Source organism: Nomascus leucogenys, chromosome 9 (genome assembly GCF_006542625.1).
Source record: "Nomascus leucogenys isolate Asia chromosome 9, Asia_NLE_v1, whole genome shotgun sequence".
In the NCBI taxonomy this organism is placed as follows: Eukaryota; Metazoa; Chordata; class Mammalia; order Primates; family Hylobatidae; genus Nomascus; species Nomascus leucogenys.
In genome coordinates, this window is record NC_044389.1 from 53264368 (window position 1) to 53277075 (window position 12708).

Below are 12708 nucleotides of genomic sequence, written 5' to 3' on the forward strand. Positions count from 1 at the left end.
ACAACTTCCAAAAAATAACAGGATGGAACCCATAAAAAGTTCATAAATAGACCCAGATGTATACAGAATTTCAGTACATACTTGTGGTGGTTAATATTGAGTGTCAACTTGCTGAGTTTTCCAGCCTTCATCTGTCTCCCATGCTGGATGCTTCCTGCCCTCAAACATCAGACTCCAAGTTCTTCAGCTTTTAAGCTCTTGGATTTACACCAGTGGTTTGTCAGGGGCTCTCAGGCCTTCAGCCATAGACTGAAGGCTACACTGTCAGCTACCCTATTTTTTAGGTTTTGGGACTTGAAGCAGCTTCCTTGCTCCTCAGCTTGCATATGGCCTATTGTGGGACTTCACCTTTTGATCATGTGAGTCATACTCCTTAATAACCTCCCCTTCACATATACATCTATCCTATTAGTTCTGTCCCCCTAAGAACTCTAATATAATAATTAAATCAGAGGTAATATGGGGCATTTTAATAAATTTTCTTGGAAAAAAAATTGAGAGCCTTTTAGGGAAAGAAACACACCCAACTGATCAAAATTAAAACTTTTCCAAACTTAAGTACTAGGAAGAAACATGGATGAATTCTTTTATATCCCTAAAATAAGGAAGTCCTTTCTAAATATAACCCTACAGCCTAAAGCCAAAGAAAGAAACATTGATTACTTTGCACAAAATTCTATCTCTTTTATGTGGATAAAAATGTTAGAAAAATAAAGAGCAAATAACAAACTAGGAAAAAAGCACTTTTTTGTTTGTATCACAGACAAAAGGTTAATTTCTCAATAAAACACAAAAAAGTCCTATGAATGGAGAAGAAAAACAGGTCAGTGTAAAAAATGACAATGATGTGAGCAGACTACTCACAGAAAAAATGATAATAATAATACAGTCCCAAGTATATGAAAAGCTGCTAAACTTAATTTACAGTAATAGAAATGAACAATAAAACTATACCGAGATACTATGTCTCATCTAATATATGGGCATAAATTCAAAAAAAGACACCTTTTGTGAGTGAGGCTGGCGGAAACAGGCCCTCTCACACTTCACTTGTGGAAATTAAAAATGGAACCTAGAGAGCAAAATCTGATAATATCTTTTAAGATCTCAGCTATATTTACGCTATTACTCAGCAATACCATTTCTAGAAATCTATCCTACAGATATACCTGCACAAGTACAAAAAGATATATATATATATATATATATATATATATATATATATATATATATAAACTTATCCATTGTGGTATTTAATAATGGCAAAAGAATAAGAAAAATCTATGTGTCCAGATATAGGGATCTGGTTGAATAAAACATGGTAATTCTACATGACAAAATGTGATACAAGCTATGAAAATGAATCAGGAAAGCCTGTGTTCTCACATGGAGAAATCAAGATATATAATAAAGGTATTTTTTAAAAAAAAAAGCAAGATGCAGAATAATATATAAAGTACACTATATTTTGTATATGAGAGTGCACAAAATAAACAAGTATATGTATATTTGCTTATTTTTTAAAAACACTATATATAATACTATATATAGTATAAATGCTATATAAATATACATATATACATGTGTATATATATTAGGGTTCTCTAGAGGACCAGAATCAATAGAATATGTATATGAAAGGGAATTTATTAGAGAAAAATTGGCTCAACAATCACAAAGGTGAAGTCCCAGGACAGGCTGTCTGCAAGCTGGAGAACCAGAGGAGGCAGTAATGTGGCTTAGTCCTAGTTCAAAGGCTTCAGCTGGGGAAAGCCATCATTGCAACTCCCAGTCTGAGACTAAAGGCCTGAAAGCACTCAGGATGCCACTGGTGCAAGTCCCAGAGTCCAAGAGCCAAAGACTCTAGAGTCTGCAGGAGGAGAAGACTTCCCAGGGCAGAAAAAAGAGATGAAGCAAAGGCGAGCTGAGTATCCTTCTTCCACCTGCTTTGTTCCAGCTGGGCTCCCAACTGTTTGGATATTGACCACCCACATTGAGGATGGGTCTTTCTCTCTCAGTCCACTGACTCATACATTAATCTCCTCTGAAAACACCTTCACAGACACACCCAGAAACAATACTTCACCAGCCGTCTAGGCATCCTTCCATCCAGTCAATTTGACACCTAATATTAACTGTCACAAGTCCACCGCTGGTCAGCTTGGCATCCATATGCCTCTCCTTAGACCAAACAATTTCCAAATAAAGCCAACAACAAGGTCATAATTCTGCCTAGCATGATACAACTACCCTGCATATTACCAAAAATGTACTTATCCTGTCCTTAAAAGAGGAAGTAAAGTTCTTCAGTGATGTTTACTCCTTTTCTGGTAACTTAACATCCATAGCTTACATACTATGATGTAATATTAATAAGACTTAAATACTGATCCAAAGTTCCATCAATCTTAGGTTACATGATAAAGGAATAACAGAGGAAAGAAAATAAAAATATTTGTTTAATATATGTATATATATACATATATGTGTATATATATATATATGCACAAACATATTCTTAACGAAATAGGGAGGAAACGCTTACAACAATTACAGTTCTCATTTCTGTAACTGATCATGTGGTCATAGCTGATATTTATTACTACCCATTCTTTATTTTCTTTGTTTTCCTGGTAAGTCAAAGAGAATAAAGAATAGGTAGTAGAAGAAGGTAGTAATAAATACCAACTGTGGATGAATCTTTCCCTGTGGGGTGACCCAAACTTTCCTTCCTGAAGGGTCTAGATCATTCATAGTCCTGTCTGGATTGGGTCGTTGTTGGATTGGGTTGGATTAAGGTCAATTTCTCATTGACCTTAATCACAGGACACAATAATACTAAGAGGCTACCCTAAGGATCTCTTGTATTCCAAACATAAACTTCCTTACCTCCATTGTGGAGTAGCAATCCAACTTCCCCTTAGTAGTCCAGATCAATCACCCCAATCAATATCTTAACTCCCTTTTTAATCTATTGACTTGGAGGCACTAGTTGCTTAAAGCAGCCAGTGGCAGTCTTACTTTCCAATTCTTTGGAATTATTGTTGTGTCTCCCAGTAAAGAATTCCTTCCTCTGAAACTAAGACCTCTAGGCCAGCAAAATATAATGTCATGGGAAGAGGAAGCAAAAATTTTGCTAGTGGATCACTAGGGGTGATGGTGAGTGGTGCCACTCCCATTTCTACCCCTTGATTGCTGAACCTGTGAATCCTAACTATGGGAGAAACAGTGTCATATATTGGATGCTGATTCAGAGCACTACAGCCTTCTGGAGAACTCTAGCCCAACTGTGCAAAGTACTGACACCTACCTGGCACTGTAATTGCAACTTCAAAAAGCCATTTCACTGATCTATCAAGCCAGCTGCTTCAAGATGATGTGGAATATTGTAAGACCAGTGACTTCCATGAGCATGAGCCTATTGCTGCACTTCTTTGGCTGTAAAGCGAGTTCCTTGGTCAGAATCAATATGGTGTGGAATACCATGACTGAGGCTAAGGTATTCAGTAAGTCCACAATGGTACTTTTGGCAGAAGTGAGAGCTTTCCTTTTGCTTAATAAATTCTACTCCACTCACTCTCCAGTGTCTATGCACCTAATTGTTCCTGGTTGTGAGACAAGAACTCGGACCTAGCTGAGCTAAGGAATGGAAAGTCTGTATCACAATGCTTCACCAACCATCTAGGCATCCTTCAATCGACTCCAGTTGATACCTAACAGTAAGCATCACAATATGGATAAACAAATACCTAATTTACATAGTTACCTAAAAGAGAAATGAGACGTGGGCATTGCGGAAACTAGACTTTTGTGTTTATACCCTTGTGGATAGTTTTGCATTTTGAACCATGTAAATACACTACTTATTAAAAATAAATTTTAATTGAAAAAGCTGACAACAATAAACACAATAATGATGTAAGTCATAGGCAGTATATTGTATCAGTTTTCTATTTTTGCTGCAACAAATTACCACAAACATAGTGGTTGAAAACAACACAAATTTATTCTTTATAGTTTTGTAGGTTAGACCTTCCACACAGGTCTCACTGGGCTAAAATCAAGGTTTTGGCAGGGCTGATGTCCTTTCTGGAGCTTCTAGGGAAGATTAATTCCCCACCTTTTCCAACTTCCAGAGGCTGTTTTCTCCATTTTAAAGCCAGCAATACTGTGCTTTTCTTCCATTGTCACATCTCCCTGTGACTCTCTTCTGCCTCTCTCTTCTACTTTTTATTTTTTACAGCTATTTCCACATTAAAGATTATATTGGTGATTATATTGTGTATACTTGTGATTATATTATGCCCACCAGGTGATCCAAAATAATAGCTCAATTTTAAAGTCAGACTATTAAAAAAAATCTTAATTTAATCTGCAACCTTAATTACCTTTGTATCACATAATTTGACATACTCATGGGTTCTGAAGATCAGAATGTGGACGTCTTTGGGGTCATATGTCAAAGGTAATGAGTGTACATGAGCAAGGAGAACATGCTGCGATTCTAAATAGAGTGTGAAGATAAATCTCACTGAGAAGATGGTGTTCGAGCACAGATAGGAAGAGAAAATCTTTTCAGCCTTTCTGATCTCCTTGTTGTTCTTCAAACTATGCACTCGCTGACCTCTGGATCTATGCATGATTGTCCTCTTTGCCTGAAACTCCCTTCAGCCAAATATCTTCATGGTTGACTTCTTTGCTCCTTTATGTTTTGCTCAAAGATAGGAAAGAGAAAGTGGGGTGCAATTTATAGTGGCCAAGCTTAGAAGCGTCATACATTTTTTTCTGATCATGTTCCATTGGCCACAACTAGACATGAGGCCTCTAGATACAAGGATGGTAGGAAATTCAGATTAGCTGTGTCTCCAGGAACTAAAAATGGGTTGAATATTGAGCCACTGTCTTTTACAACTTTCCTTTTCACAGCACATGGAACTAATTAGGTACGCTTTTGAAAGACTTAGTAAATATTTGCATGAGTCCCTAACTGCCTGGCAGGTAAATTACATATTATGAGTACGAAGTTTTAATAAAGAATTGGGCATCTTAGTGCTAATGGCAATGGGAATCCAATGACCCAAAAGAATTTACATAGCTTAATCCCAGCACATAAAATTCACTGGGAAATCATGACTCAAAAAAATCAGTGTTCCTCAGCAATGAATAGATACGAGACGATCTGCTGCCAAACATCGTAACTGCTATTTCTTTGTGTGGATAAAGATTATAACTCTAGGCCGGGCACGGTGGCTCACGCTTGTAATCCCAGCACTTTGGGAGGCCGAGGCGGGCGAATCATGAGGTCAGCAGATCGAGACCACGGTGAAACCCCGTCTCTACTAAAAATACAAAAAAATTAGCCGGGCGTGGTGGCGGGCGCCTGTAGTCCCAGCTACTCGGAGAGGCTGAGGCAGGAGAATGGCGTGAACCCGGGAGGCGGAGCTTGCAGTGAGCCGAGATCGCGCCACTGCACTCCAGCCTGGGTGACAGAGCGAGACTCCATCTCAAAAAAAAAAAAAAAAAAAGATTATAACTCTATAAGCGACCTTCCCTTCCAACAAAACTTTCTCCTATTGCCAACAAACCCTGAAGACTATAACAAATACTATGTCCCTTAACATAATGCAGCAACTGGCCACCATCGAACTTCACCAACATTTTGACCTCTACATAAGAAGACAAAACCAAACACCGCATGTTCTCACTCGTAAGTGGGAGTTGAATAATGAGAACACGTGGACACAGGGAGGGGAACATCACACACTGGGGCCTGTCGGGGGTGGAGGGCAAGGGGAGGGATAGCATTAGGACAAATACCTAATGTAGATGACGAGTTGATGGGTGCAGCAAACCAACATGGCACATGTATACCTATGTAACAAACCTGCATGTTGTGCACATATACCCCAGAACTTAAAGTATAATAATAAAAAATAAATTTAAAAGAAAGCAACTCCTTATAAAGGTAGATACTGGAAATTCTAAATTTGAGATTTCTTTTACTCAGATTCTTTTGCATAAAAATTCATAGCATCATATTATCTTTTCTTTTTTTATTTTTAAAATGTGGATGCTTTATCCTGAGGAAATAGACTTGAAACAGGAACCCAGATTTCAACATTTGTAAAGAAAAGAGAGAAAACGACTTTTTTTTCAGAAATACAAAGAATGGAGAGTTGCAAACTCCAGAGATTCAGAGATGACCTAGTCACCTGACAGGGTTGTATAAAAAGTTAACTCTCAGCAAATGGAACATTTTTCAGGCTGCTCTGAGTCAAGGCAGTGACAAATATACCTCTGTTACACCTCTATGATTATCATGTTTCCTTCTGCTTTTATTGCAATAATCTTACATGTAACTTTTATTTTAAACATTGACCTTCTTCCCACAGGAAACTTGCTTTAGAGATTTCTGTATTCCCTACTGTGCCCAGCGCAGAGCCTGGCATAGATAAGTTATATAACAAATACCTCTTAAATAATTGAAGATGCTGGGGATTTGGGAACTGAGATATCTGCAATGATTATGTTTACATAGGGCAATACAGCTGGAGATCACTTTACATCTCTCAAAGTGCTGTCACATTATCAGATCATTTACTTCTTACAGCGACTCCAGATATGAGATATGTAAAATTCCTGAAGATTTTCTCATCATTATTATTCACACATGTCTCTTAAACATTATATATAAAAATATAAACTGCATTTTTTTCAATTAACTTGAACTTAATCAATGTATTCATCAGTGTGGCTGAGGAATAACCATCTGACCATTTTCAGGACATAACAGAAAAAGGTGAAAACACTCTCCCTGATTCTTGGACTTCGGTTAATGATTTCCAGCTTCTTGGTAAGTCCCATCAAGCACTGTCTTCATCCTTCTTATTTTATTCAGATCACCTTTGCAAATACGCAGTGATAATTCTCAACCTTTTTTGTGTTATCTGAACTTCCCAAATGTTAGAAATTTTGGCAGCACACTTAACAAGATTGAATTGTATCCATTTATTGAGCTATTCACTTGTCATCCTTCAAAGATGATTTTGGCTACTGTGTGGGAAAAAATGTATTGGATGAAGATGCTGCGTTACCAGCTCTGAGTCCCTTCCCCAAGATTAATCCCAAATTAGCTACAGAGAAAAAAAAAACCACTATGAAGGAAGAAAACTGGGAAAATATGGAGTGAAGGGATGGGTAGAAGTGTTTAAACTGATGTCTGAGATGGAAAGTTTTGGCTTTGGCAGAAGGCAGCTAGGCTTGGCAATGCAAAGAAGACAACATAGAAAGGGAACCATAGGGGTTCTGCAATCTGCTCTCCCCAACTTTGGCCTTTGGACCTCTTGCCCAGAAAACCTGAGGGGTGAGTTGGGGCAGCACAGAAGCCCTGTCTCACACAGTCCAGATTTCTCCTTCAGGACCAAGGCATTCAAGCCTACTGCTGCCTGCATTGCTGGTTGCTGACAGCTGATAGCCAATTCCCTCTCCAGGAATTGCCCTAGAAGAGAACCAACATATGAGCCCTCCCTAGGACAGCCTACATTCAATTATTAATTAATGGAGTCAGGATAGTGGAACCAAGTTCTGGCCCCCTTGCCTCAATGTTAGACACACCGAATGGCTCTCCTTGCTCAGTAACTTTGGAGAGTTGCTTCCCTCCAAACCCCAGCTGTGAAATACAATCTGAGGAGCACTTCCTCCTACTGGTGCTTCTCTCTGAGATGCAAAGAGCTATTCTGGAGCAATAGGAGCAAAGAAATATGAGGAAGTGTGGCCGGGCGTGGTGGCTCATGCCTGTAATCCCAGCACTTTGGGAGGCTGAGGCAGGCAAATCACGAGATCAGGAGTTCGAGACCAGCCTGGCCAACATGGCGAAACCCTGTGTCTACTAACAATACAAAAAATTAGCTGGGCTTGGTGGTGTGTGCCTGTAATCTCAGCTCCTCAGGAGGCTGAGGCAGGAGAATCACTTGAACCCGGGAGGCGGTGGTTGCAGTGAGCCGAGATCACACCACTGCACTCCAGCCTGGGGTACAGAGTGAGGCTCCATTTCAAAAAAAAAAAAAAAAGAAAGAAAGAAATATAAGGAAGCAGGTCAGCGAGCGAACTGACTCCTGATGAATGCTAAAAGTGCTGCAAGCTCGGTTCATTTTCCTTTCTCCCCTCCCTTCTTCCCTGATTAATTTTATAAAGTTTATAGGGATGCTCAGACTTATATCTTCAGTACCCATCCTACCACACAAAATAGAATGGAAACTATCATGATTTGCCCCCTATTTATCCCTAGCTCAACAGCTCTACTAAGAAAAGACAATGTTCCTAGACATAAAATGGCATGTGAATGTCTAACATTTGGGCCTACCAGTACATACATTAAACAGTACCTAAGCCTTTTTTTAACTAAATACTAGATAAGTCCTATCATTTTCTTCCTATACTTAATTGATCATCTTTCACACACCTTGGGTGTGTGCACCCAACCCTGTAGATTTTCAAGCAAATGCAGTTAGCACTATGACTTCTGTGCAGTCCCTATGCCCAGTCAAAGGCCTATCTTTGTTACAAGAGTACAGACAATACAGTCAAGTAATGAAACAACTTCTAAGATAAGGGACATCCTGTTCAAACTTTAGGATTCCTAGGTTTGAAGTTGTGGGAAAAAGAATAAGGAAATGCCAGTGCCAAGGGTAGGTTTAGTGTAAAGCCTGTAGAGTTTTTGCTGACAGCCTCTCAAAGTTCAATTGTCACTAATACAAAAATATACTAGCATCAATCGATATTGCAAATTGTTTGTCTAACCTTTCTAAAATCCACACTTTTGTGGAAAGTGGAATAGAAAATATTTTGATGTTCCTTCAAATTATCTTCAGTTAAATCTCTCTGTGAACACAGGTCAATGTGCCAGGATACAAAACAGTTTGGCTTCATTTAACAATTTTACTCTTTTCTCAAAATAATTTATCTCAAATAAATATATGGGTAACTGATCATATTATGTCTTTAAATTTTATTACGGTGCTGGAGATATGTATCCAAACACAAAGAAAAAAACTTTAAAATATAAGAAAAGTTATACTTAGGAATCATATTTTTTAATGGGAAGAACAAATTTATGTTAAGATAAAACCTCTTTGCACTTAATTCTCCCACACCACCCTCTCAACAAAGTTAACAAAGTTAGTCATGTAATATTATAAACATAAAACAGTCCTCCTGTTTAAGCTCATTTAATGTTAAGTTTTTACAAGTACTAAAATATACAAGCATGGCCAGATGTGGTGGCTTATGCCTGTAATCCGAGCACTTTGGAAGGCCAAGGTGGGCAGATCACTTGAGCTCAGAAATTCGAGACTAGCCTGGGAATCATAGCAAAATCCTATCTCCACCAAAAATACAAAAAATTAGCTGCACATGGTAGCATACACCCGTACACCTGTAGTTTCAGCTACTCAGGACACTGAGGTGGGAAGATCACTTGAGCCCAGAAGGCAGAGGCTGCAGTGAGCCAAGATCACACCACTGCACTCCAGCCTGGGTGACAGAGTGAGATCCCATCTCAATAAAAAATATTAATAAATTAAAAAATAAAATATACAAACATTTGACCAGAGAATTAAAACCCTGTATCACATTGCATAAGATATTATACCATCCCTGGAATTTAGCATGAAGTAATGGCTGAAGATCTTAGACAGGTAGATAGCTCCAATTTGTATCTGCTATCCCTTTTCAGAAAAATTGTCTTGCCGATATTAAAAATCAGTTCTCTCTAACCCCTAGCCAAGAATAGATTTCTAACCCACTAAAACAAAAAGGATATTCTATTATTCACTATGCCTAGTACAGTAAATAGGTAGTACAAGTAATGGTCGTCCCACATCCAGGAGAGATCTGCTATGCAAACTGTCTTCCACCTATTCATTCAGAAAACAGTACTTATTTTTCCAGATATCCAAAACATAAGATAAGCCATGTCTTCCCAAACAACTCTTAGTCAAATGCGATATTTGATTCCTGGACAACTTGCACAGAATTCCCTGGGGGACCTTCCCAGGCCTTTGTTAATTCTCTTAAGCCAGCTCCAAACCTCCTCTAACCATATTTACCAATCTCTCCATTTCATTCTTCAAAACTTCTTCAAACAACCCATTTACTCAATTAAATCCACAGTTGAAGTACTTATATACACTTACATTTCAATCAAAGAAACTAAGTACACCAAGATATATTTGAAGAATGACTCTGAAAATCAAAACCCTGTACTGGGTGATATGCAGAATACTAAGGAGGGTGATCCCTAGCCCTCCAAAGTCATTAGTTTCAAATGAATGCAAGAAAGTAAAAATTACCGACAATTCAAAGCAACTTAACAGGGTCAATGACTGGTGATAATAAATGCTCAGAAAAGACAAGGAATATTTGATGATTTTGTAAACATTTGCTTAAATTAGAACCTAAAATAAATTTGTACACAATTTTAGACAGAGAAAAGGGAGGTCCAGGAGAAGCAATAAGAAAAATGTGCTTGATGTATCAGGGTAAAGAGAGCAAAATAACCTCGTTTGAAAGGAGAGTTCACTGTAGATAATTGCATTAGTTTGTCAGGACTATCAAAACAAAGTACCACAAACTGGGTGGCTTAAACAACAGATGTATATTGTTGAACTGTTGTTAGAACTGTGTCGAAAATCAATGTGTCAGCAGGGTTGATTCCTTCTGGGAGCTGTAAGGGAGAATCTTCTATGCTCCTCACTTAGCTTCTGGTGGTTTGCTGGACTTCTTTGGCACCCCTTGGATTGTTCATTCGTTATGCTAATCCTTGTCTTCATGTGCACATGGTGTTCTCCGGTGTGGGTATCTATCTGTGTGTCTGAATGTTCCCTTTCTGTAAGAACATCAGTCATACTGGATTAAGGCTCACCCTAGTGATTTCATTTTAACTTAATTACCTCTGCAAAGACTCTATTTCCAAATAAGATCATATTTTGAGGTACTGAAGGTTAGGGCTTTAACATATCTTTTTGAGAGGGTTACAACTCAACCCATAACAATAATAAAGCGAGAGATGGTGAAGATGTGGGATCATCTTGCATAGCAATATCTTACCTGCTAAGCAACAGGAAAATTTTTAAATCTCATGATGAGACATGTGACATGATGAAAGTGTTTGGGAAGAGGTTATAATGGAGGGATAAGGGTGATAAATCTTGCACAGGAGAGAGAGAAAACTTAGAATTCAGACAATGTGGAAGCTATTACAATAACCCAAACGTAAGGTCCCGGGGGGCAGCCTGGACTTCCTCTTATAGGAGACTAGTAAGAAAAATCTATATATGTAAGAGACATGAGAGAAAGAATAAAACGCGTTGACTAATCAGATGTAGGTGGTAACAAAAGGATTCCATGCTCCCAATGCAAGTGCTGGAAAGAACAATGGAGTCAAATTGGGAAACCAACTGTTCAGGGGCAATAAATTTGATCCCAGATATGTTAAATTTGAGGTAGCCTCAGGACTTTGAAGCTGAATGCTTAGTAGGCAGTACTAGAAGTTAGAAAGAGATCAGGTTTAACCTTGTAAATGTCAGAGTCGTCATCAGCTAAGAGGATTCAAGGTTTCCTTTCATAGATCCTTAGAAGTCTTTTCTGAAATAAATTCTGAGAAGATTTAGCTCAACTATGATCAATTAATTTTGCCACCGATTTTGTGAGCACCTGCTCTTGAGCACGTGAGGCTGAGAATCAAGGTTAATGAGGTTTATGAGTCTGTTCTGTTTTTGTTTTTTTTTTTTTTTTTCAAAATAAGCGGAAATGGTAAAAGGTTTTACTCCAAGACTCAAGTGAGTATCATCAACCTGATGTCATTTCCAGGAAAAGTTCAATATATTAAATTCTCCTAATATTTTAGTTCCTCCTAAAAGTATGTTAAACACTGCATAAAATCACATTGAAAGACACCAAGAACAATAAGTTTCTGTTAGCTAAAGGTCTTCCTGTGGATGCACTCCCAGCAATGCAAAAGAGTTTAGATAGTTTTCAAAACTGACTCTGAAAGTACAAGTTGTGCACCAGAAGAATATGAGTCTGTATTTGCTTAACAAAAAAAAAGTATATATATATACACGTGTATATATATATATATATATATATATATATATATATATATATATATATATAAGGATTCCTGCCAATTTCTACTCACTACAACTACCCTTTGTTTAAGAGAAGACCATCAGTCTAGAAATGAACTCATCAAACCTTTTTACATCATCCATAGAAATCCAGTACGAGGGACGTATATAATCACTGATATTTTTCTACTTCTCCTTGTTAATTTTTTAAATTTCGAGTTACTATCAAGAGGAAGCTTATACACAATACTAATAAAAGCCAATCTGACAAAGGCTTACTACCAGGATAAGTATATGGATATTTGAAAATAAGAACTTTACCTAAAATTCTTCAACTTAAAATAGAGTTTTTAATTAAGAATACTTATGAAAAATACTAGGAAACATTAATTGCAGCCAATCGAAAAAGTCAAATGTGCCCTAAGTGAAAGAGGTGAAATATAATATTTTAAATTAAGATTTAAAGTTTTGCACACTGGAAAAAGAAACATGAAAATTTTTTAAAGATTTGAAGTTTTCAGTGACTAAAGTGACAAAGAAAAGAGTTTTGTTTTATTTTGTATTTGGCAACAGTTATTTT